The sequence below is a fragment of the Amblyomma maculatum genome, chromosome 6 (assembly GCF_055883805.1).
Source record: "Amblyomma maculatum isolate TAMU_Amacu chromosome 6, ASM5588380v1, whole genome shotgun sequence".
Taxonomy (NCBI): domain Eukaryota; kingdom Metazoa; phylum Arthropoda; class Arachnida; order Ixodida; family Ixodidae; genus Amblyomma; species Amblyomma maculatum.
Window position 1 is genome coordinate 8,982,908 of NC_139349.1, and position 27,969 is coordinate 9,010,876.

Below are 27,969 nucleotides of genomic sequence, written 5' to 3' on the forward strand. Positions count from 1 at the left end.
TGCTCTGTAGCTTGAAAATGTATGTGACCCAGACACATAGATGATTAAATGGCATACACGCAGGGCAGCTTGCAAACAAAAGCAACAAGTCACAAGGCAGTATATATACATCTATATGCACTGATATGTATATTACACATATATATGTACACATACACACATATATAAATGAAATAACGTTATGTACACAAGCAAAGGCCGACACATAAAGCTACTCAGTTCGGCTAACAAAATGTAACCTTGATGCCCTCGTAGATAGGGATGTAAAGTTCTCCTGTTATAACCAAGTGAATAAAAATCTTGCCCGCGGCGTCGAGTTACGGTTACGAATTTTGTTTGAGTCAGTGGCATCGGATGCTGCAGCGTACAAGGATAATGCAACACGAGGTCTGCTGATAAAGTTACCGTGCACAGATCTTCTACAATACCACCTTGGCAAGCGAGTGTAGGACTTGATTTCTTCAGGCTGCGTACACGTTGCAAAAAACAACGAAACACAAGAAAACAAGATATGTGCATCTATAAAGCCGAAGCCAGAATACAGTCAGAAGGACCCTCACGGCGTCTTCTTACGATTGAAAGAGGCAGAATAACTTGTTTGTGGGAGGTGGCGCAAAAACCGAGACTCTTTCATTTCTGCTAAGCTTGAATTTCCCTCCAGCCCTTATTCCATCCCGAAACATGAAAGCAACTGTTAGCGTTGGTGGCATGAATACAAATTTGGCAGCGGAAATAAGTATAATATTTTCTTTCTCTTTCAGTCGATTCCTTTCCAAACTTTAGTTCTATCGACTTACACGAGGAAAATAACTTATATATACACTCACCAACTCAAGCTACATTAACGACACAACCTTTTATCGTCACTGCGTCTCAAAAGAACAGGCGCTACATGAACCCGCCGCCCCACCCCAGAACAAGAGACAGCATTTGAATCGCTCTAAATGAGATAGTTCTCGCTTCGGCGCCCGCTCGCGTCTCATCGCGAAAGACGATTCAACTCGCGTTCGGGCACCCGTACTCGTCGAAAGCGGAGCATCAACGCTGGGGCACAAAAATAGGGTGATGGAATGGGAGGAAGGGGGCGGGAGAGCTTCGTACATAAACTAATGCTATCATACCGACGAGAAAATCAGAATCTTTTAGTGACGCTGTGACAGACCCTCTCTATCTCCGTCTCCTATTGCTTCACGCGCCTGTGCACAAACCTTATTCTCAGGGCCCATCACCGAGGCTTGAAAAGTTTTCTCTTTTTCTTTTTTTTTTTTTTTTTGCTCGCAAAACGTCGCAAGAATGCCAATCCCTGCACGGAGGAAGCTGCATAGGATTCGTTGTCCTGCAAGACCTCCCCGCTCGAGGCGTCGTGCTAACAACGCTCGCTGCCACACCGCGCGTCCGCTCCATTCGAGCTGCTCCTTCTCGCATTCATCCTCCTTTGAACCCGTGCACTCATGTCCCCTGCGTGAATTACCCGCCCCACGAAACACAGACAGGCATCGCGAATACTGCAACGAAGGAGAAGCAAATAGACGAAAACAAACAAAAGTTCCCCTCGCAAGCTGGGCTCCCCTCGCCAAAGCGATGTAGACACTCTACTTTGCCTGGAGATCGCAAATATTCCCACCCCATGGCATACATAAAACAATGGAGTCCTGAGCGAAAGAAAGAATTAGGGAAGGGTGAGCAGGTAGGGGAAGAAGGAGCCTGGTGTGAATGCTGCGTAAAAGCAAAGCCTATGCGAACCCAGAAAAGAGATTCTGTGGCAGATTGTTCCTGCATCTTTTTTTTTTTTTTTTGCAATTTCCTATTCTTTTTCGCCTAGCAGCGTGTGTACTCTTGCTTCGTCCGGAATGCACTATAGTGGAGAGAGAAGAAAACAGGAGAAAAACTTAGAAACAAAAGGAACGCGAAGGCTGGGAGTAAGCGTGCCTCGACCAAGCAATGAGACCGAACGACGTTCGGCACAGGCTTGGAGACGGGAAAACGAAGGTGTGCAGCAGAACTAGATAGAGCGGAAAACAAGTTTGAAATTTAACGAAACAAGAACCCTATTTCTGTGCGACACGACCACTCTCCGCCACTTCTGGTGTTGTGCCGCACCGCGACGGCCCTCACCCTCCCATCAACCACCTGCCTAAGAGAATGAAAGCGCGCGCAGGTAGAGGAGGATGTTGCACAATTTGAGCGTAGAACAAGTAAAACCGCCAAACTCAGTTTTTTGTTTCTCGTTTTGCTTTAGCGTAGTCTGCTCTAGAGACAACATATAATTTTGGCGTTTTCTTTTGTTTTGTTTTTTTGTACTACCATTTGTTTAGATCAGTGTTTTCTTCTATGTTCTTACTTTCAGCTCCTGGCATGCACCATCGTTTCGATGTGCGTCGTTCATTTTTAAGCACACGCACACGCATGCTTTCAAAGCTCATTGCCACCTTTCTTTCGCGGCTGAAGCGTTGGCTGGGAGCAAAATGAGGTGTCTGATTCGATAATCATACCAGGGTGCACCTTTCCACGTCAGTTTTCCCGCCCCAACTTCCACCCCCCCCCCTCTCTCTCCCTCTTTGCTGCCTTCAGCCACGTCGGACCACTCCGTAGGTTTCATCGCCACTAGTATTGCTTTCCTTTCGGGCATATCGTCAGCTTTGGTCTTTCCTTTTTTATACAGTGAGTGGCCTGAGGTATTCGCCGTAGATGTTACCATGTTTATGTGCTTTTGCAATTGCCGCGCGCGTCATGGCGACGTACGAGGAACACGGAGTTATTGACCTAATCTTGGCCTGTCACTATAACTCATGCGAGATAAGGTTTTACTGTCTCGTTGCCGGAGACCGCCAAACTCGCCGTAGGCTTGCTTTTGGTGTACATTCGTTTGCAATAGGATCGTGGCATGGGCCCATAAACAGATTATTTCACGCGTGACAACTTGCACGTCGTATTTTGATGTCCATCGGTATGCGAAGTTTGAAGTAAAAATAATAACTCTGGTTTTCACTACAAGGAAGAAAATGAGAGAGAGTTAATCGCTAATGAAACCGCTAATCTAGCCTTCCTGGCAGACAGCCGTTTCTGCCCAGAGCTTTCAGTGAGTGAGTGAGCGTGCGTGCGTGCGTGCGTGCGTGCGTGCGTGCGTGTGTGTGTGTGTGTGTGTGTGTGTGTGTGTGTGTGTGTGTGTGTGTGTGTGTGTGTGTGTGTGTGTGTGTGTGTGTGTGTGTGTGTGTGTGTGTGTGTGTGTGTGTGTGTGTGTGTGTGTGTGTGTGTGTGTGTGTGTGTGTGTGTGTGTGTGTGTGTGTGTGTGTGTGTGTGTGTGTGTGTGTGTGTGTGTGTGTGTGTGTGTGTGTGTGTGTGTGTGTGTGTGTGTGTGTGTGTGTGTGTGTGTGTGTGTGTGTGTGTGTGTGTGTGTGTGTGTGTGTGTGTGTGTGTGTGTGTGTGTGTGTGTGTGTGTGTGTGTGTGTGCGCTAGTCAGAGAACTGATATTTCAGTTTAAATAGTTTCCAAATATTTGGCAGTATTGGATAATTAAGAGCAAAGCAAATTATTCCAAGATCGAGATTAAATGGTTAGGAAAACAGTCTAAAGCGTCCTTTTCACTTTCTTCTCCCGACCAATCCCGCCCATACCCGCTAACCTCTTTTCTTGAAATGTTTTCTGCTAGTGAGTGACACGAATCTCGGAGGATAAATGGGGTCACTCTCATTGTCAACAGAAGAATGGATGAAGCAGCGGTAGGGCACAATCCTATAATGGACCTAATAATTTCTCTTAAGATCCAAGGTCAGCCTTTCATCGTAACAGTTATCCACGTCCGCGCACCAACCCCTGCTGCTGAAGAAGCTGGTATTGAGGGATTCTATGCTGACCTGCAATGCCTTCTAGATCGCACTTCATCATCAGATGCCCTTTCTCTCATCGGGGACTGGAATGCTAAAGTATTCAGTGAAGAAATATCAAGAATTACAGGCAGGCTTGGTGATCCAAATGAAGCTGGGCAGAGGCTAATGGAGTTTTCTTAGGAAAACAACCTGGCCATAGCGAATATTCTTTTTTCAACCGCACAAGAGGCACCTGTACGCATGGGTTTCACCGAATGGTTGGTACAGGAATTAGATTGATCATATACTTTGCCGATAAAGATGGAGAAGCGTTATGCAAGTAGTAAAACCAACGCCTGCAGCTGATTGTGGCATCGATCATCAGCTTTTTGTTGCCAAAATTAAGCTTTGTTTGAAGAAAGCGCAGAAACCTAGAAGGACATTCAGTATGATCTGGATCAAATTCCATCAAAATGTGCTGTGGAAGTGGGGAATCGTTTTAAAGAATTAGATCTAGAACAGAGGGCGCCTGAAGAGATCTGGACTCTTGTTCATAATATTATACAAGAGGCTGCTATTGAGATAATACCTAAGACAAAAAGTGCAAGAAAGCAAAATGGTTGTCTGGACAGGCTCTGCAAGTAGCCGAGGAATGGAGTATGGTAAAAGTTATGAGTGAAAGAGAAAGATACAAGATTATAAATGCTGGTTTTCAGCGAATAGCAAGAATAGATAAATAATGTCTTCCTGAACATACACTGCAAAGGAGTTGAGGACAACAACCAATTAAGGAACGCAAGAGCTCTGTATAAGGCAGTTAAAGCTATCAAACAAAACTACTGTGCTAATCTGGGCGTGATATAGAACAAACAAGGCAGGGACCTCACTGACGCCTCAGAGATAAAGAAGAGGAGGCAAGAATGTACAAAATAACTGTACAAGACGAAGTGCAAACCCAACATAAAAAGATTAACATAAAAACATAAAAAGAGGTAGTTCCAAAGCAAAAGAAATGCAAGAAAGCAAACTGGTTATCTGAAGAGGCTTTGCAAATAGCTGAGGAAAGGAGGATGGCAAACGTTATGGGGGAAAGAGAAAGATACAAGGTTCTCAATGCGGATTTTCAGAAAATAGCAAGGAGACATAAGAATGCCTCCCTGAACATACAGTGCCAAGCAGTTGAGGACAACAGCGAATTAAGGAACACAAGAGCTCTGTATAAGACAATCAAAGATATCAAAGGAAGCTTCTGTGCTAAGCTGGGCGTGATAAAGGACACACGAGGCAAGAACCTCGCTGAAGCCTCAGAGATAAAGAAGAGGTGGCAGGAATACACAGAAGAACGGTACAAGAAGGACCCGAATGTGCAAACCCAACATTAGACGGTTGTGATTACTGATCTCGAGTCGGACATTCTAAAACATGAATTTGTATGGGCCTTAACCAGCCTTGCTAAGAACAAAGCTAGCGGAATTCGTGAAATTTCAGCTGAGTTGCTCAAAAACCTTAACGAGGACGCTGTTCAAGTTCTTCATGCATTATGTCAGCAAATTTGGGCAACCCTACAATGGCCACAGGGTTAGAGGAGGTCAGCTTACGCCCCTATTCCAAAGAAAGACATTGTCAATTATTGTTCCAGCATCCGCACGATCGCATTTATTTCGCATGCTAGCAAAGTGATGCTGAAAATCATCCAAGCATGTCTTCAACAGCATATGGATCGGAGGTAACCAAGCATGCAAGCCGAGTTTAGCAAGGAAGAAAAACTAGAGACCAGACTGCCAACCTTCGCTGGATCATGGAAAAAGCAAGAGAGTTCTCAGGGACCTATCTACTTCTGCTTTATTAATTATGCGAAAGCGTTTGATTGCGTAGATTACAACAGATTGTGACAAACTCGCCAAGAGACAGGAGTTCCAACTCACATCATCGGTCTCCCCAGGAGGCTGTATGAAGGACAAGAGGCTACAGTCAGAACTGAACATAATATTACTGATTGGTTCCCAATTGAGAAATCAGTGAGACAAGGCTGCATACTATCACTCTGTATTTAACCTATATAGTGAGTGCATCATGAGGAAGGCCCTACTGAACGAGCCTTCAGTTGGAGTTAAGATTGCTGGAAAACAGATCAACAACCTTAGATATGAGAGTACACCACTTTAATTGCAGAAAGCGAAGGGTAAATCAAGGGACTCTTGACGCGCGTTATACAGAGTAATAAATTTGTTCTTCAACTGAACATTAAGAAGACAAATAGCATTGCATTGTGCCCTATCAAGTCTTGGAACATGCAGGGACACGGTGTGGAAGCGGTGACGGGTTTTGCCTTCTTGGGCTCCATGGTTACCTCGGAAGGTGGCTACAGTCCTGAAATTAGGAGATGCCTGCTTCTGGGAAAGATAGCCATGGCTAGCCTTGACCGTCTGGTAAAGAGCAGGGACATCACACTGCCAAACAAGGTCCGGATGATTCGTGCTATAAGTTTTTCGCTTGTGATGTATGGATGCGAGCGTTAGATTTTGAAAAAGGCTGATGGCCGAAGACTTTGTGGTTTTGAATTGTGGTGATGGCGGAGACTCTTGAGAGTTTCTTGCATTGACAGGAGATCAAATCAATCGATATTGGCGACCAGAAACTCTGACGGCTCAATGAAAGGTCAAATTTTAAAATTAAAGCTGAGCTTCTTTTGTCAGCTCATTCAAAGAGGAATCAGTGGAGAAAACCTTGACGCTGGGAAAGATTGGGAGGCACAGGAGAAGGGGTAAGCAGCGAAAACGATAGTTAGATGGCATCCTCGAGACATTCAGCTGAATATTGGAAAGCCTGCGGGCTTTCCAATATCACCCATATCACCGTGATATGGGTTATAGGCTCACAAGGAGCCGGACATGACTGAACGACTGAACTGAATTGAAATGAACTACAGCATGAGCAGAATAGCTTGCGAATACAGACCTCGAGAGCCGAATGAGAATATAACGGCGAAACTGGTATAAGCATGCCATTTTTCTGTGTGTCAAAGAGAGGCATCATCATAACGCCCTGCAGTTCGTATATACCTAATCACCAGATTCATCAACCATCTCAGAGGTTCATCAACCACCTGTACCAAGCCCTCAAGACAGTCCTGCACAGCAGCCTCATTCGAGGTGTGCATCCCGGAACCGTTCATGCGAAACCTCTATTGGCACAAACTCTGAATATTCCAGTTCCCAACTGTGCTCACTTGCATATTGAGGCTGTACGTGCTTTTCTTATACCCCTCTCCTCGCCGGTGGCGAAAACCATCCTTACAATTCTTAATTTCATCTCTCCTCTCCTTGCGCAATGGCGGTAGCAGTCAATCAGTCGATTCCTCTACACAGCATGTAAGGACGTTAAATCCTTACAACCGAACCAAACCATCATCAGAAATAAGGTCACCATCTTTCAATGCAATGCCTGCAGCCTCCGTCCCCGCCTCTCGGACTTTCGACACTTCATCTTTAAGCATCGTTTCCCTATAATTGTTATATCAGAATCTCGGCTCAATACTGCAATCTGTATTTCAGGCTACATAGTACTGCAATCAAAAACTCGTACGGACTTCAGTAAAGTTCTTCTGGCTATCCGGAAAGACGTCAACTTCATCCAGCATTCCATACCAACTGATCCACATAATGAGTACGTTGCAGCCACTTTAAAGTGCATGAACATGCAGTTTATAGTAATTGCTGCCTACATACCACCTCGTGCTAATTTTAACATTGAACGCCTACAAGGTATCGTGCGAAGTACCCCTGTGCAACACAGTATAACGGGAGATTTCAACGCACATCATCCTGCTTGGGGAGCCATCATGTCGACAGTCAGAGGCCGGCAGCTATTCGACTTTGCACTTTCCAACAATTTAATATTTCTCTACGATGGCCAAGCAACTTACTACCAAGGAGCAAGGTCTAGTGCGCTTAGCATCTTCATGATCTCTGCTGAGCTGTCAGCTTCAACAACCTGGTCTGTGGACGTCGAGACTCATGGCAGCGATTACCTACCTATATACATTGAGGTTGGTGGCTTTTCTCTCGCCTCCCAGCAGCATGAAGTTTGCTACACGAATTGGGAAGCTTCTGCTGATGCTGTAGAGAAGCAGGATCTGTGAAACCTAAATTATAAATCCTTCATTGTTGCAGTAGCACATGCTAAACGTTGCCCACGAAAGTAGTGCACCTGTCAAAGGTGTACTCAGCTGCTGACTCTGAACATAAAAAAAACTTCCAGCACTGTATACGTCGCATAGCAGAAATACGAGCGCGCACGAAACTTTCTAGAGACGACATCTGGATTTCTAGGAGCGCACAAGAACTCGTTCAAAGCCATTTGGACAAGCTGGCAAGAAGGAAATGGAAATCTGTTTGTGCAAAATTAGATCCCAGAAAGCCTCCTTCTAAAGCATGGAGTATTGTACGGAGCCTAGGAAACCAGCCCTCACAACTACATCATTTTGAGTGCGTGGCTCTAAATGCCAATTCAACTTGTCTTCATGTAGAAGAGGCTTTCTGTTCGAAAATCATTGCTCAATTAGCAGCTCCTTCACTGCAAAATGTGCTCTCCGCTTTTGTCCCGTTACCCAACCCTTCTTTCATAGACGAACTGTTTACTATGGAAGAACTTCAAGCCGCGCTAGCAGTTACCAACAGAGGATCTTGCCCAGGACCTGACCGTGTCAGCTACACTTCGCTGTCGCGTCTAGGAAGAAAAGCCAAAACTCAGCTGCTTACCGTCTATAGCAACTCTTTAATAGCCGGCAGCCTTGTAGAGAGCTGGAAGACTACGCGCGTAATACCAGTCCTTAAACCTGGCAAGCCATCAATTGACTTAAACGCCTATCGTCCTTTCGTACTGTTAAGCTGTGTCAGGAAACTGATGGAAAAAATGGTTCATTCACGCCTTACCTGGGACCTGACAAATAGGAGAATTTACCCCCGATCAATGTCTGGCTTCCTAAAAGGCCGAAGCAGTATTGATTACGTTATTGCTCTTGCCAACTGTGTCAGGCACAGCAAAGCTGAGCGGTCTATAACCATTGCTTTCTTCCTTGACGTTAAATGAGCTTTTGATAACGTCACGCATGAGGCAATTCATTCAGCCTTATGTTCGATTGGTATTGGTGGACGAATGTACAACTGGCTCTCTGGTTATCTTCGTGATAGGACAATATACATGTCAATGAAACAAGGTGACATGTCCCTACATCATGTGTCTCGTGGCGTTTCTCAAGGAGGGATTTCAAGTCCAACCTTCTTCGATATCTCTCTTCTTGGTTCGGATAGTTCCTTGCCACCCGTTCTTTGCGCATCGTCCATGCACGACTACAGAAAGCAATGGGTTGCATTGTATTATTCCTAAACAAGCGAGGTCTTGTTATATGTTCAGAAAAGTGCGCAGCAATTTCATTTTCACGACGTGATCTCTCCCGTTACGTGCTGAAAGTTGCTAGCACTCCTATACCATACGTTAGCCACCAAAAAATTATAGGTGTGACCTTTTATAAGTCTCTTCCATGGTCACCACACGCTCAACAACTTAAGATCAAACTCTCCTCAAACGTATCTATATTTCGCATGCTCTCAATAACCAGAAGAGGCTGTTCTACCGATTCATTAATACGACATTATGGAGCGCTTTGTGAAGGTCTTCTGCGTTATAGCCTCCCTGTTCTTCAAGGCTTCTCACAGGCAAGCATAAAACTACTTGAAGTCATGCAGGCCAGAGCTTTGAGAGTGTGTCTTGGTCTTCCAAAGAACACCTCCACAGTGGGTTCTCTGGCGGAGAGCAGATGTCTATCTGTAACTGTGTTGATACCATAGAAGCTGATTCCTGCACAGCTGCGCTTTGCACGTGAACCTACCCATCCATTTTCAGAGCAAAGTATGACAGCACACTCCCATCTACTGTCTGCGCAATATTCACCCGCAGTCCCGTCATCTTTCCCAACATGGGGGTTTGCTTCATGGCAAATCTGGACGACTATACCTGGCATCAAAAGTAAAGCCCACACCCCAGGACCCGCACTTAAATACTTCGCCCTTGGGCACATCTGTGCATGTTGCAGTCAACATTGCCCCATCTATACTGATGGCTCTGTTACAGTTGTTTCTTCATCCATCTTCGTGTAGCTACCATCAATGCACACCACAATCTCGGCACCACTCAGTCACCGCACTTCAGCTATAGCTACTGAACATGCAGCTCTGAGAGTAGTTATTATATATATTCTACAACAACCTCCTGCAGCATGGGTTATCTGCAGTGATTGTCGTGCTGCACTGCAATTGCTTCGATCATCAAGAATTCAGGAACAGCTCGTCACTGACCTAAATAAGCTGCATACTGAGGCCTATGACCTGAGTCACTGCATTGTGCTATAGTAGTTACCTGCTCACTGCGGCATCGCGGGCAATGCCTACGCCGACGCCACTGCAAATGTACTACCCGAGGACTCCTCAAAGACAATTCCAATTCCATTCTCACGAAGAAGTGCAGCAAAACTTGCAGCCACTGAATCATAGCGACTGCAGCTCTCTCTATGGTGTGACCCGAATCATCAATACCGACCTTTATACCGGGATGGATGGATAAAACTTTATTTGAGCAAAGGAGTTTGGGACTCGCAGATCCCTGGGCCCCCGGCACGGCCCCACTGTACTCAAGCGTTCATGCCCCAAAGGTCCATTACGCTGGTAGCCCGGCTTGTGACAGTTTCCTGGTCAGCTGGGTCCGTAGAGCGCAGCAGGGCCTCCCAGTTCCTCTATACCGAATAGATCCCACTTGCGTTTTTCGAATTCCTCACAATTTGAACAGGTGCCATTGTAACTGTCCACACCGAATCCGCCTGAATGTGTCGTACACAAACTACTTCTTACATAAAATAGATATAGCCAGCAGCCCTCTGTGCTCTACATGTGATGTGTGTGAAGATTTCGAAGATTTTGTGACCTCCTGTCAAAGGTTTACTGCACATCGCAGGATACTGCGTAATAAATTGAGCTTAATTAAAGACACAATCTTGTGCCTTAAACATGTCCTCGGTTTTTGGTGTGACGGGTCTTTGGCTGCGCGAGTTACTAAGGCTTTATTAACTTTTCTCAAGCACAAGGGGTTGATCGAGATCCTTTAAAACTCACCTGTGTGTGATTATGTGTGCGTGTGAAAGTTTGCAACAACGCAATTTTGCAACAACCACACTAATATTGTAGTGACAGTATTCATGCGTTTTTGTTGTTGTTGTTTTTTTACGTTTCTCCATCTTCCGGGGCAAAAGCTCAAACACTGCAACGTCATCAAAAAAGCGTGACTCCCATGCGAAGTGAATCCTGATGGAATTAGCTAGACTAAAAGCAATGTTATAATTTAATTCGCAGCTTCGCGTTTGTTTTTGTTTTTTCTTTTCAGTAGTTATTATCTGCACAGAAGAAAACTTTAAAGCCGGTATTATAAGAAGCGCCACGCGCCCGTAACATCATTATTTCTCGTAGTTGCCCGGTCAGACGCCACATTATCTCCTCTTTTCCAGTTGGCTGCAAGCAGGCTGCCTTAAATCCATCACATTATGTGCTACTTGACCTCTGTCTTTGGCCGTCACTGTACAGCGCCGGACAAGGTGAAACGGTACTCGTATCTCCAGAAAACAGAGCAGCTTTGAGTTCAAAACCCCTTTTTAATGCACGTAACAGACGAAAGAGACGAATATTCCAGGCGGCTGCTTTCAACTGTCTCTAATTATCAATCCCGTATGAAATCCCCAAGCGGAAGAAGGCTCTCGAGGCTGTGTGTTTCTGGATAAAAATAAAATGAAAGGAGGACTTGCCTTCAAATAATGAATCCACGTGTACGGTATTGGGTAGCATCATACATAGGACAAATATAACAAAGGAAGCAGAGCTCATTATACTGAAATCATCGAACGAATTCGAAACAAAGTTCCGAATTAATTTTAATTAAGACACCACTCGCATTATTCTAGGATTCCTCGATTTCGATAGTTTTTTTTTTTTTTTTTCATATATATTCTTGAAAAGAGCAGAGCCTTACGGCTAGCTAAAACTGTGCGTTTTATTCTTTATTAAGGTAGAAGGGACGTTTTTTTGAGAAACAAGAAGTGAAAACGAGAGATGTACTCTTAAAGCCGGGTTTTTCTTTTTCGTTTTTCCTAGATTTTCGCAGCGGAATGAATGACGCGTACATCTGCGCCAGAATTTCCAAATAATTCAAAACTGAGCCATGGCGCAGAGCGTGACATGGAATAAAGAGGACCTTGGCAGCCGTTTCACTGCGCGAAACGCAATATTCAATCATCATCATCATCATCATCATCAGCCTGATTATACCCACTGCAGGGCGAAGGCCTCTCCCATATCTCTCCACTTAACCCGGTTCTGTGCTAGCTGCATCCACTTGACCCCTGCGAACTTCTTAATCTCATCCGCCCACCTAACTTTCAGCCGCCCCCTGCTACGCTTTCTTTCCCTTGGAATCCAGTTTGTTACCCTCAGCGACCATCGGTTATCCTCTCTTCGCACTACATGTCCTGCCCATGTCCATTTCTTCTTCTTAATTTCCACTAGAATGTCGTTAACTTGAGTTATTTCTCTGACCCACTCTGCACGCTTTCTATCTCTTAATGTTACCCCTACCCTACCAGTATTCAATAGCTAAGTACAAATGCGGTCATAAGCAAACGGGGCACATTTACACGTTCAAATTAAAATCGCGCCTTCTGTACAGGAGATAAGAAAACAATTGTTAGGTGCCCGGTGGTTACGAGGGTAGCGAGGTGGTGGTTTGGGGTCGAGGCTAGATATGCGCGGAGAGGAAAGGATGATGGCGTCGGGACAACGGGAAAAGCATGTGTGATCTGTGGTGCGCTGTTTGAACTGGGCCGTTGGGCAGCAAAGCGGACTTAAGAGTGTGGGAGTGACATGTTGCGGCGCGGGCGTATTTTTCGTTTGAAACAATGAACGTAGTTTTAACCCCTAGAACCTGCAACAATATTTGCACAAGTAAACGTGCACTGGCGTCTGCTACAGATTCGCACATCTACGGCTGCCAATTTCAATTGTGAAACGTGTGAAAATTTTTATAAGCAAATAGCGTGCTCCGTTTACTTTTGTCCGCTCCGATACGTCGTAGTAAAGCCACGGCGATTTTCTTCATTTGTGATGCAGGTTACAAAACGTCAGCCCGTTCTTGTTGATACTCAGATTTTCAACCTACTGCTGGGAAGGATCTGCATGCATTAAACATACCGTCACAGCCATTTTGTAGACGCCGGCCAAAAGGTTGTCTCCCTCGTGTGGTCTGACTTCAAAGGGGACTAAAGCTTACCTGAAAATCACTGTGCCCTAATTTTTGGGTGAACTTCAAGAGACTAGGGAACGTTACTTGAAGTAAGCTGACTTTATTTTTGTAACTTCTTACAGGATGCTGCTAGCGGACATACTTCACTATTTACGAAAATAACCTCTCCATACAAGTCATAACCTTCTGTAATGTAAGTCTCGCTAACGGGCAGTCAGACTGGTGCATGTGCGCTACACTAGTTGATTGCTTTTAATCAGTTGAAGTTTCTTCGGATTTTCTAAACATGTATGCTTGTTAATTTTGTATTCTGTGACGTTAATATTTTTTCCAGTAATGCATTATCAGCGCGCTCTTAAATTAAAAAAAAAAGAATCTATAGCCAGTGGTGTTACTTCGAGAACCTGAAATCATTGGCAAGCGCTGGTGTAACATAGAATTCTCTCGCTGTACAGCTACACGGGGCCTGCATTTCAGCAGCCCCGTGCTGCGTGATTTGCATTTCGCGATCCACCACTGCAGCACAATGAATGATTATGCTCGGTGACCTCAGGTTTCTGTCCTCTGAGAGGCCAAACAGCAGCAAAATGCGGTGTTCTGCGTGGCTCTGTGGTGGTCCGCAAAGTCTGTACGTTGAAGCATCGCTCTTCCCTGCAGAGCGTACGTCGACGAACATCTCTGTGTTTCTATTTTCACAATAAGTGGAAAGTATATCGATCAAAGCTTCGAACAAATACATGCAGTTAAACTTGCCAACGCATGCACTGTCACGGGCTGTAGATAAAGCAATTCGCAGCTGCTCATCCTCATCCGAGCACATCTGTGCTAAGCTACTGAAACTTGACAGAAGATAAAGCGCACAGGAAGATACACACAAGAGAAGAAGACACAGGACACGCGCTATGCGTCTTCTTCTCTTGTGTGTGTCTTCCCGTGCGCTTTATCTTCAGTCAAGTTACAATGCACCATCTAGCCCAACTTCAAGTTTTGTTAAACTACTGAAAGGCGACGTAAAAGTCACGTAATAGTGATCAATTACGATTCTACAATTCCTAAATTACTTTTCAAGAGATTTAGCTGATTACTGAACTTACTTTATTTCAGAAGAAGTAATTGTTATTGTAAACTGTTACTTTTTTTCGGTAAAGTGTACAAGGCTGGAAACAGTCCACATGCACATAACATTTACTTTCTGACTTTCAGCTCCTCATATATTAAACACCGCATTGACTAAATTCGGAAGCCATCTCATGATTGCAGATTATATTAACGTCGCATTACTGAAAGGTCCGATCTTATAATTACAATTTACTTGGGGATATGTTTCGAGTAGTCAGTATACGTGAGCACGCGTGAAGCAGCACCCGTATTCTCCGAGCAAGCAAATGAGGGCCCGTTCATTACAATACAGTTTCACGGGAAGGAGCAAAAATAACGATGCACACAAGAGCACCTAAAAACTGCGTTCCTTCTCTTGTGCCAAAAATATTGCCAACCCATTTAACTTCACTTAGCAAAATGACTCCGAAGGATCGGAAGTTGAACTTAGCTCGCAGGTACGGCTTCTACATAGTCACAAAAATCTCAGTGTTCCAGACAAGTCGACATAAACCTGACGAGATAAATATCCTCCGATGGAAAAATGAGCACTCCAAGAATTTGCAATTTTGAATGTGGGATAGCTCTTCAATAAGCGGGCATATGCGAGTCGCTCTTAGCATTGCTGGCTTAATACCTCGTTCATTCATTCGTATTTTGCGTGCGTTTATTTTCCACGTATTTTCCCCCTGCCCATGAGGGTGCTTGTAAAGCGCAGTCAGGTCATACTTTTGTGAGCTTTCTTCAAATAGCTATTTAAAGAAAAGAAGAAAGCGAAAAAGGTAGTCCGAAAAGCTGCAACACCAACGGTATGAAGAAGCAAATGCGGAATCGTGAGCTTGGGAGGGGGAAAAAACGTGAAGTACGGTATATTGGCCGCGGATGATGAATTCATAGAGTAAGGAATTCGACATGTCTTAGATAATTACAGCGCAGTCAGCACTAACGTTTGCTTTCTGACCTAGATGAGCGTTTCTAGAGGCTAGGACGTTCATTGACCGAAAAATTCTTGCATTCATTTTTCTTAAAATGACGGATGTGCAGCAACCTTCGGTCGTGTAGTTTTTTTTTTTGTTTTTGTTTTTTACCACGGGAATATTTATGGAATAAATGTGATTACAGAGGCTTAGAGGAACGGCGTATACAATTGTACACTATATTCTTCGTTTATTTCCGAAGCGTCTAGCGCAGTTAGAACCAAGTGAGTCGTGCCGCTTGGACAGAATAGCTGTGTTGAGTCGCTTCTAGAAACGAAAAACGCATTTCTTAAAGAAAAATTACAAATGAACGTCTCGAAGCTCTGTGACGCGCGAAGGAAGTGCTCTTCAGCAATTTCTCTCCATTTTTTCTACTGATGCAGACGAAGCGTTAGCTGAGTTTTCGTCGGAAGCGCGTTAGGTGATCAACGAACCCCTTACTGTGCATTTGCTAGAAACGTAAAGTTCCGCGTTCGTCTGGGAATTCCTAAAGTTTCCGAGCCTTTAATTTTGTTTTTGTGAAATAGGAAGTGCTAAGTATACACATCAAGCTTTCTGATTTTTCTTGGTTGTAGAGTGCGCACTGGAGGTCTGGGACATGTTTGTCGCAACGACAATCACCTCTGAAGAAATGCAGTTCTGTGGCAGTTATTTTTACTTTGCTTCTACGCACCTGCATCTCTCTAAAGTTGTGAGATTCAGGCTGTTTCTCAGGCCAGCGAACAAACGAGCGAGCCCTTAGTTATCATAGCCCTCGATGTATTCTTTCCGCGGTGCTCAGTAAATTATTTCTGACAACCCCCGCTTCGTTAGCATAAAAACTGATGAGCGCCGACGATCCGTGTCCACGAGTGTTTAAGAAAACAAGAAAAATGAACGTCTAGATATACGCACATACACAAAGACGACGACATTTCCAATGCTTCTTTTGCTTTTACACACGTAACTGTGTCTCCTGCTTCTGGACCGTTCCCAACGGAGGGCCGTCTGAAGCGGCACGGGGCACTCAGTCACTGCAAACGCCTGTCGCGATGCTCGACTTCGCCGTTGCTTTTGTTTCTTTGTGCGTTTTCCGTACAAAGTGGCGGAGTTGCTCCCCAAATCTCCGACGTCGGCGACGGGGAACTTCTCGCCACCCCCGCGGCGGACGCGGTGGTGACGGCGGCGCTCACCATGTTTCACGCTGGGGCCATTTGCATGCATGCATACATACATTCACGCCCGGCGGCAGCGGACGGTGAAGGGAGGAGTGCCGGCTCCTCATTGAGCCCTGAGACCAGCAGCGAACGCCAGGGCAGAGAGGATGTAGAAGGAGGAAGTGAACATGGAAGGAGAGGGAGATGTGCTTGGGCCAGGGTCCGTTCATTTGCCTGCGCCGCGCCCATTGCGGCGGCCGCTTAACGAGGAAGAGAGCCCCGCGGGGCAGTCCGACACAAAGAGCGTCGTTATTCGTGTTGGCAACGCTTATCGGCATAACGACCGCGGGTATGAGGGGGAAGGGGGGGGGGGGGCTGCGGCAGACACCGGGCTAACGAACGCCGCGCGCCGTTCCCTAACGCCGCCAGCGCTGATGAAGATGGCGGCGCGACGTCATGACCGACGGCGAATAACTTCGCTCGCGCCGCTGAAGGGCGCGTCTTCATCCTCCTCTCCGCCATGCTTTCTTGCACGGCAGTCGATGTTGCTGATCTGTGTCCCTCTTCCAATTGTTGCCTCGCAGAGGCACCCGCACTGTCCTGCTTCGTTCGCCGTCCCCATTCTCCCATTTCCCTTCGCTGTCACCTAACAGCCCAAGTTCGGCAATCATCGTTACCGTCCTCAGCCGAGGCTTTCCAAGATCGAGGCTCGAGCTGTCCGCGGCACACACACACACATATGCCGCTGACGAGAGGAAGCTTTGATTGCCGCCACACCAGCCGAAAGTGTCAGTTCGATTACATAGAAAGGCAACTCTTTGGGACACATGCTTGCGAAAGGGGGCCCACCGCCTCTTGTCGAACGATTCCACGGCATGCACTTGCTCGGTATGTGCGGCGTGGCAAACGGTGATATGGGAAAAGCTTGACACTGGTCGGTTGTACCCGTTATTGACGAGAACGACAAATGCTAAAACTTGGACGCTGAATGCGACAGGAAATCTACCTTGTTTCAGCTTCAAACATCCGAATTTTTGCCAACCTTGCAAGGGCTAAATGAAATCACAATAAGATACGACATGGCATCCTATGTTACCGACCAGCCGTAGAATTCCTTTCACGGAAAATCACATAAGCGACGTCAGTTCCCCGTTCGACATTTCGACATGTGTCACCCTCGAGTAAAAGCTATAAAGGCGAGGAAATGCTTGCCCGACTGCACCACTCGGCAAGTGACTGAAAAGGATCACTATTAAGTGTACAATATTTTGCTGTGTGGCACTTTTATCTACATTGCAAACCTAAATATATGCAGGCATTTAACAATTTTCCTTCATCCTTTCCTCCACTCTCGGATAAGTTACCGACGACACTTATGACTACTTAGGTGCTGTGAATGCGACCAGTGTTGGCTTTTTTCAATACAGCCACTAATCTGTTGTAACCAACTTATCCAAAGTAATTCATGTTAATCTATCACACTCTTCTGGAATCCATCCTTAATCCACCGCAACCTACCTTAATAAAATGTATTTTCTCCTCGACCACATTCTACCAGAAACCTCAAAATCAACCGTAATCTATTGAAATGCAACATAATTCAATACAATTCGCCGCAATTGACCAGGACCCACCTTTAACTCACTGCAATAAATCTTATTACGCCTAATTCCAACTTAATCAAGCGTTCTTAATGCCTCGCAGTCTACAAGACTCCACCCTTAAAGGCAATGCAGTGTAACCCAAGATATTTGTTTTTGTGTGGTCACTCGGACCAAGAGGCATTTCAAGCTTGGCGCCTATTCTTGACTACCCCCGGTAGTGACGACATCGCAGTGTTGCGTGACAAACCTAAGATTTTATGACCACTTCACTCACACGACAACACCGAGTTGAGTTAGGCTGCCGATGAGTCATTAAAGCTTTCGGCTTAAAGGGCTTGTACACAAAATTGTTTCTCAGTGAAATTTTGCTTTAAAGCCGTGAGTCACATCAGTAAACATGTATCACCGCATTGTGTTTGCCAGTGAGTGAGTGAGTGAGAGAGTGAGTGAGTGAGTGAGTGAGTGAGTGAGTGAGTGAGTGAGTGAGTGAGTGAGTGAGTGAGTGAGTGAGTGAGTGAGTGAGTGAGTGAGTGAGTGAGTGAGTGAGTGAGTGAGTGAGTGAGTGAGTGAGTGAGTGAGTGCATTTAGCGACAAATTCTAACATACCCCGACACGCGTTGGAGAGGGACAGGATTGAATCGATGCTTCCAGGAGATCCACTCCCGTTCATTTGCAGCCGTGATTGCAACCCGTGCTCGTCGAGCCATTTGAAGTTGACCCATGGCGTCCTCGGTCAGGAGCCGGTGCTCCCACTACGACTGCGAAGCGTAGAGATTGACTAGCGGGCTACAGTGACAGTCTCCAGTTTATGTGGTAAACCTTGACCTGTTCGCCATAGTAAGGGCAGCTTTGATCGTGGGTGGGATTGTTCTGGAAGACAGCGAGAAGCTTGCAGTCTTCGCGACGCGACGCCATCTTCCCTGGTCAAGCTCTTATGTCGTGGTGAGACAAGCTTGCGGCCAAAGCGGCAGTAATTAAAAATTTCTGCGCAAGTAGCGAGTCTACTGGCTCCCTTTCTTCATCCGTGCCATTTGTCTGCGCTCAGGAGGCGACTGTCTGCACCTTAGCGTGATTGCGCTGATTGCCGACTAGGCTGTAGCGACCGGGGTCACAGTCGCCGGTTACGCTGGTTGGGTGATTCATATATTCAGTGCTGTTTTTGAAATACTGGCGCTCGGTAGATGCGGCCGCCATGCTGGATGCCGGTTTAGATGGCTGCGGTCATAGCTTCAGGAAAGAACTTTCGCGGTAGCCATAGAGCTAATATACTCACTCTAGAGGAAAAGCTACCCATTCCGCCAATACATTTCAAGTGGTGAACTCATGATTGTCGTCATCAATAACCTGTATAATGGATGCCAGATTATTTATACTTGCTGAACATTGTCGATGAACAAGGTCTGAAACGTGGATCTTTGGAAGATGGTGGCGTGCAATTCACTGGCGGCTGCTGTATTGTAGCTGCTGTAAACAACGGCGAAATAGTCGCGTCTGGAGCATTTGTGATGGTATATTGCGTTGCTTGCCTACAGTAACTTCATATCGGTGGCAAGCTTCTTCCGTGTTGTTATCTTAACGCCGGTCAGCTAGCACTGGGAATGTTGCGCGCTTCGCGTGTATTTCACCCATCGAGCACCCACGCATTCCCTCTGTTCCCTATTGCCTGAAAACACGTCATAACATTGCTTTGGCACAAGAAGACGAACACAATAACAGTGACGAATCTCACAGCAGTGGCCCTGCCTGGCTTATTCTGAAGGGCCAGCGCTTCGTACCACAAGCGTCAAAGGGTGCTCGCGTACATTTACGTTCACTTTATTGTTATGGTGTTCATTAATAGACCCAGGTAATACCCCTGTGCGGGTCTGTAAGGGCATTGTAAATAAAAAGAAATGTTGAGAATGCTACGAGCACAGCAGCCTGCTCCGGGCTAAATGAGATGGTGATAAATGCATGGCATCGAACCGCTCGTCCAGCTGGTCCTGTAAGGAAATCAATGAATAAAAATGTTCATTTCGCTTAATGTCATTTGTCGCAAGGAGTTTTTCTTCCACACGCGTTGCAGTCTATAGCTGACGCACAGCTCTCTTTGGGGAGGGTAAAAGCTGTCATGAAATTGGAAAACGTAAGTGCAACAAGGCGCCTTTGCTCACACGTGCGTGAATCGATATTCCAGATTATTTCGAACCTTTTTCCTTGCATATAACGCACGCAAATTCCTTCACAATGCATGAGAACGCAAGTGGTTCTTTTTTTTTATTTGAGATGATTTGACCTTGCAACTGCAAGCTGCAGCGCCACTCGAAAACTGAAATTTCAAATCGAAATTCAGAGTTTTTGCTCGCGAATGGGGTTCACAATCATCCTACGTTAACTTCTTATGCCCCAAACAGTGTCTAAAATGTATTCTAAAATTTGAAAAATGCGTGAAAATTTTGTGAAGCTGTGTTTTTTACCGCAGATTTTAAAACTCCAGTCCGAATTTTGACTCAGTTTTGACTGAGCGGGAAAAACCTATGCTGACCACGGTGATGAGCGATAATGGCGGCCAAGATGGCGACACACTTGTGCGAACTTCTTTTTGGTCTCAACTTTACTCTCCTGGTGGTGGCAATGGCAACCTCTTCAGGCCCCGTCGGTGACTAGCGGTAATGACTGCAGTCTCGGCGGCGATCTAGTGGCTATTGGCCGACTTCGCAAGAGGTAAAGACGTGCCCTTGCAGTTATTTAATGGCGTTTGTACATAGAATATGGTTCATCGGGTTATACTCTTTTGCCTCAGCCTTGGCTCTAGCTATGTGCCTGAACTATTTGCTCTTTGATCCATTTTCTCAGACGTAGGTTCGATGGGGATGTTTTATTTCTGCGGCGGAAGAAACAGCCGCTCGCTTTTGCAGCACAGGAAGCGTCATGTTTTTGCCGTGCTTCTTTTCTGGGCATCCACCAAGACGTCCGCAAGGTGATATCACTGAAGTATATACGCTTTATTGCATTCACATGTTTTTCGAAACTGTAATCAATAAAAATAAGATAGAAGTATACTTGTCGTGCAGTCGACATTGTCATTTGGACTTATGCTTTCCCTAAAAAAGCTTCGTATTATCTTTAGGGCGTCACATCGCGTGACACCTAGCAGACTTCGATTTATGGACAATAATATAATAAGAATGCTCATGTTTGACCAGCCTGTACCGTATTTATGAACGCGATTACAAACGAGCGCGAAGGAAGTCGTTCCTCTCACTTTATTGGCGCTTGGAACATCCTTCCGGCCTGCGACCCCGGAACATTTCTGGATCGGTACGAGATGAAAGAGGAGTCGGAAGGGGCAGGCATCGCTATCTAATTACTCTTTGTTCACTGACCGCCAACTCAAACAACACTTTTCCCGTCCATCCGCGATAATCGAGTCGGACTCTAACGCGTCCCCGCAAATTCGCCCTGTGCTCTGCAAACGCCCTCTGCTCGCCAAGAGAGATAAAGGGTGTGTGTGTGGGCTACGGAGATGCACGCAAACAAGTGGCGCTTAAACTTTTGCGCCGTAGGAGGAAGCAGCGCAGAAAGCTGGGGACGTCCCAACAGGAAGGAAAAGGGACGCCCATAACAGAAAAGAGGAGGCAAAGAACAAAATGGAAGGAAACATTATGGCGCAAACAAAGTTTTCAAGGCGAGCCCCGAAGCAGGCGCGACCAGGCAGCGCAGGACCACCTTGGCGCCCAACTGCACAGAGTGAGGGAGGGTGAGTGCAAGACAACACTGAGGTAAACAAGCGGCATACTTTGCTCCTCTGTGCGGGACTGGCGAGGAACCGAAACTGCTCCGTAACATGATAAGCACACGAGCGATGCGTGTGTATGCAGAGGGAAGAGGTGCCAGTTGGCGCTGGTCTTGTAACCGCAGCCAGAGAGGAGCGCGCAGCATTTGGCCGCCCTCCAGCGCGTCCGCTTCGCCGAAACAGCAGGCGCGCCGCAGCAAGGAAAGGAGGCGATAGACTCCGGTTATACGGCGCTCTGGTCCGGACCTCGGCCCCACTCCCTCGCGCCCGACAGCGCGGCGTTGTTAGGCTCGTAGGCCAGACAGTGCCGTGTAATTGACGAAATGGTCCCTGGCAGAAAGTAGATCTCACGCTTACCAGAGACGCGCGATTCTGGTCGCTGATTGATCGTCCTCCCCTTCTTCCTGGCCCCCTCTCCTGTGATTCGGCGGCGTCGAGCGGAGATGGCCGCTTGGCGGAAAGCGGCAGGCCGTGCGCTGGTAAGACTGTTGGAATAATTGAATTCCGCCAGAAGTCGGGACGGCCTCTGGGCACCGCGCGAGAGATGTTTCGCGAGTACTGTAGGGCAGGTCATGCGGATGCGCTTCAGTTGGACTGTTCGCTAAGTCCGTTTCCCGTGCGCGCACAATCTTTGGCTAGCAATGACGATTGTTTATCGAAATTGGGCGAACCCAAGGAGACGATTAGGCAGTCATTATCGTCAGGGGAGGCCTAATAGTTCGCTGCTCTAAGATTGAATTTGCTGTCAAAATAATGGGATTCTCTCGTATTGGGTCTCTCGGTTGGCCCGACGCGAAAGTGAATTTACCGCGCTGGTCAGACCGGAAACTTCGACTGCGCATGCTCGAATGCGGTCGGGCGTAAATTGCTCTGATTGAAGTAGCGCGCTAGATAGACGGAATCCCACCGTGCGCACTTGCCCAACTGTCCTGTTCATGTGACGAAGAGAGAAATTCCTTGATAAAGAATATAGATCGAGTGGGCTGAGAAATCAGGATTTAATTTAAATTGATTCTTGAGCAACGCTGGCTCCAGAGACCGTTTCCGAGGAAGCTGTAAGTAAAGGCAATCTAAACACTACGGCGAAAAACAATGTCTCTTTATGAAAGTGGATAATTGCTCTGTTGTGATAATTAAACTGTTTTTTTTTAATCGTTGGCGCGAAAATGTCAGCAGTTCTCGGCGCATAACGGAACTGATTTGGGCCAACATTTACCTGCATATTACACGAAGTCACCAACGGAGGGTGGTGATGGTGACGCCTCTTGTGCTCATTTTCTGAACTGTGTCACCTTGTTGAAACTTAGGAAGCTTCTCTGATTGAAGTAGCGCCTATAGCGTCAGTGCTCTTGCTCGAATGTTGGGCTCACAAAACATGCCCGGATTTAGCATTATGTTACCAGAAGCCTGAGCTACAGGTTGGCCCGCTGGCTCGCACAATCTCGTCCTCCGTTCGTTTCGGCACCACTCGCTACAAGATTTAGAATAAAGCCACTGTCTGCGCAATAAAGCCAATAAAAGAATCATTTATAACAAGCTTAGATGTATAGCTTATCAGGAAGAATTTCCCTAGTCTCAGTTCAGGTTTACCCTATAGAAAAGATTAACACGCAGCGTCGGAGTGAAGGTCATGTTTTTCAAAACCATGCTCGAATTATTATGTGCAGGCCTTAATGTTGGACGAAGCTTCCAGATATTGAAAGCATTGAGGCTTCTTTATGGTTTCTTCCTGCCTAAAACTCCTATTGGCGCTTCAGACTATTGATACTAATGACATATTGAAATCTGCGCCCTGTAAGACCTCTGTACACCAGTCTACAAACTAAAAATGGCTAGCTACTGCGCGAGTCAGTAACATTTTCTGCTTCTCGAGGCAGGCATTAAAGTTGAATGAGAAGTAGGCTGCAATCCCCACCAAAGTGTGTACACGTGATTCATCGTTTCGAGTGCCAGGTTACTCTCAAAGGATGTCAGAATACCCCCTTATGCTCCGTTTTAGTGCATTTGACGAGTGGGTCCAGCATTTTATTACTCTGTCCATAACAGCCGCCAAATGTTGGCAGCTTTTTTTTTTTTTTCTCTTTTTTTTTTTTTTTTTTTGTGCAGAACCTTGCTGCCTAGGAAGTCGTATTCGGTCGGTAAAAATGATATTTCTAGGCTTTCGAGATTGTATAATTGAAAAAAAAATGAAAAGATTTTCCTTCCCCTCGTAATACATCCTGCATTTAGGCGCATGCGCTGGAAGTGGGACTAACCGCAATAAGGGAAGAGGACTTCTCCAAATGGCTCACTGACAACAATAAGAGCAGGAGCCTTCTCCGGTTCCTAACGGAGAATAATTTACGCAGGTTTTTATGCCTTATGGCAAGCTTGCGTTAAAGAAAAAAAAAAACAAAGAAATGTCCAGGATCTTCGGCAAAGTACATTCATGCTGGAATGACAACAGCATTTGACAAATCACAAATATAAGTTCAATCATCTCCCGTCCGCACACAAGACATCCGCGTTGCCCATGCCGTCGGTCCGCTCATGCAATGTTTCTCGCGGCAGCATCCCCCCCCCAAGAGCCCAAAAAGCAGAGCACTCCACATGAGCAGTGTCTGTTTTGTGCGGGTGACACATGTTGCGAAAAGGCTTAGCTGCTGCGCCGGTTTTCTACCGCTTCGTCTCATTCGTAACTAGCTGCTCGCGCACTATTGATGTTTGGTCCAGCAGGCGTCTCTAGTGTTCGTCATTGACGGCAACGGTACCTTTTACTTGGTCCTTAGCGCACGCATACTCCTTTCAAGCGTGTGCACACACCTGGAATATATGAGGCAACATTGCACTCAGTGTGCCCAACGCCCTCCTCCTTGAGCCAACGAACGCATCTCGAAGCAATTCTGAGCACTGGCTCCCCTTCCTGTAATGAGGATCATCCTAAATCACCCTGTACACCTTCTTTGAAGAACAATGGACAACCGGCACCAGCCGCTCCACCTCTATCTGCATTTGCTCCAGGAATTATCATGTTCCTAACCAGATAAGCAACACTGCATTTACGTATGTCAGTCCCGGCACCATCATTGCATTCTACATGGTGCGCAGTTCCTCCATCACATTTAAGACCACAGGTCCTTGATTCTGAGGACACCCTGATTACGCATCGCCTTCGCATGGAGGCTGTTCGCACAGTTGGATATATACGCTTTGTCGTGATGCTTATCATGAGGCATCTGTAGGTTTTCACTCCCTTGTAGCAGTCGCTTCGTTTCACGGAAGCTTTAACATGTGATCATCACTGCACCGCACTCTTCCTTCCGCATGCGAGTTGCAGACACCCAGCATCGGACCTACCTCCGAGCTCTTACAATGTCGTCGGCGTAAAACAAGCCTAGTAGGAGCTTATGCACTAACCATCCGCTCTTCATGTACATCAGGTCGAATTCTTTGCCCCACATTTCCAGTTCACCCTCCTCATCGCTCCTCAGTATCATGAGTAACAGTGGGGAATAAGGGAATCCCTGTCGCAAACCCCGCTGCACCTCGACCGGTTAAAACTGAAGGTCTTGCCAATCCATGGCTACTTTGATGTTTGTGCAGAGAACGTGTAACAAGGTGACCATCTTTTCGTGCAGGCCTTTGGGAGCAACCTATTTCACATGATATATATGTCTACGCAGTCATATTCCTTCTCCACGTCCAGGACCCTCTGCCGTGCTACATTAATGGCTCTGTGAACTGCGTGAGGACGAATAAATTATCCTCCAATCGTCGGCCCTGGAGAAAACCCTGCCGGAGATCGCCCAAAGCATTTCGCCGTTTCGCACATGTCTGGATCCGTCTGCGTAAGAATCAAGGAGAAACTCTATAGAAAACGTTTCACCGTAATGACCGGTTTTTAAGCCAAATGTTTGCTAAAGATGCTGGAGCCTTTGAACGGGAACAGCATTCTGCCTAATCTTTAGTCCCCCCTGCTAGGACCCTGGCATTCACGTTACCCCTATACACCACTAAGGCACGTTCATAAGGCTTGGTTAAAGCGGGGCTTTATATGTGGGCTGAGGAAGAAGAAAAAGAAGAGAACAACACTCGGTCATCCGCAGCTAATGCTTTAGCTCAATATTTGGTTCAGCAGCGTTGAACCCTTGTAATTGTTTTTCTTCTGCTTTTTATTTGCTCATCTTCATGACGAGATTATTATTTCACATTTATCAACACAAGAAAACGTCCCTGAGGAGTCCCTAATTTCCACCATAATTATTTGCCTATAACAGGTTAGTAACGCATAGCAGGATTTGCGGTATAAACAATGTAATGCTGTGTTAGGGCGCACCACTAGCAGTCATTCAAACCTGAATAGTGTTATGTTACGCAGGGCAGCTGTGTTTGAAACGTCTGCGCTATGAAGGTTGTTGTGTGGGTGCCTTAGTAAGTTGCTACCGCTTCGATTGCGCGCACAGCGTGGTCAGTACGCTAGAAAAAGATAAAAAATGAAGTGGCGTCGGACAAGAACACACACAGACCGCATATCTTTTACGCTCGCCTCCTTGCTTTTGTCAACTTTTGCGCGTTCGTCGCGGTGTTAATAGCACCATTTTCAATGTTGCGCGTTGTGTCAACTGCGATATTTTCCCTAACGAAGAATAATTAGATCATTTACAGACACCGACAAAAATTGTGTCTATCTTCGCTTTGTTATTTCGCGAAATGCGCAGCTTGTCGCAAAACAAAAGTGGAAAGTGCATGCCGAACATGGGAGCTCGGGCATCTCTCGCCGACGTTTCGATTTACGTAACACTGTTGCGTAATATTGCAATAAGGATCTGTTTTCTCCGGTGAAAACAATGTATATATCTGCCAGGCATCGAAGTAGAGTCCTTTGCACTATGGTCTGCAAACGCCAGGCGGCATCCGTTCTCCCATCCTGCTTCCATTCTCGCCGAATGACCTTCGAGCGCCTATGGTACTCGAGCCAGCTCCTTACAAGCCCAGACAGATCTTCAGTGCAGAATTATTCAGGCACTTCGTTTTAATCTATGTTTTAATCTCTTTATTACTTCACATTTTTTTGGGCTCTTACTTTGTATTATTGTCCGTATTTTTAATTTTTATCGTTGTTTCCGCTGCCAAGCTAGCGAAGAAAAGAAAGTCCGCTGTGAGCATACACTGAGGCACACGCCCTGGGAAGTTCTGGACTCAATCTTCGATAACCAATACTCGAGGTCTGTAGTAATCAGCATTACGCGTTCTACTTCGGAACTTTCCCGCCATAAGTATTTACCTTTACGGCTGAGAGAGGATGTTATCCAATGCGGACACCGCGATTACACATGCGAAATCAGCCTGTGGTACCAATACCTCGTAATAATACCGCTGTCACACAGGCACCTAGGATCGCTATCGGCAACAATCGTGATTGAAGTTTCAAGCGTGGTCTAGATGGACCATGCTACACGTACCCACTTGATTCCGATCGACAGGTTAGATCGCTACATGAGAGATGGCGCTGCACGCGCTATCAGCGTATTGATTGGTTCGTAATATATATATAAATGCAAGATTGAGTAAAACATTTTTCTGCTTTCTTTGACCACAGCTTCCGTGTACGATCAGCAGTTGTGTCATCCGTTGTGCACGCAGGCAGGGCACCAGGCGACTAGCAAATAACGGAAACCGGCAAACGCGCCGTTGAGCCCGCACGTTTGATTATCACTGCCAAACCATGCATGTGCATGGTGTCAAGGCTTTGAACATAGCTTTGCAGTTCAAATCACATAAAAAAAGAAAAAGTTCTCTATTTTAAAACTGAATGTTTTATAATAACCCTTACTTTCAATTGCTGTGTTTCATAAAATGTCTGAGAACGGGGATGGCAACGACTGCTCGGCCGTGGTCGAGGCGATGGGGCAGGATCGTCGGCGATCGTGATTGAATTCGCCGCGTAGAAACGCCGGATCCGTACCGAGCTCGATTTCGATCGACTTAAAGTGCCCGCGCGAAAGTGGTAAATAGGACTTTTTCGCAGCAGCCGCATTCTCATTTTTCTTCCTTCACATCCGTTCACCATCCTGCTCATCTAATTTGCTTATGCCGTGAGAAATTGGGATTGTGGTTCGCTCCAGGTAAAGTTAGCCTACGTCAAATCGACTGGCATTATCTCTGCCGATTGTGTCACGGTGCCTATATTATGGATCTCTACGTTTAATGCATAGCATTATTTGGCTGATGCGCGCCGTGTACAGAATGTGTTTT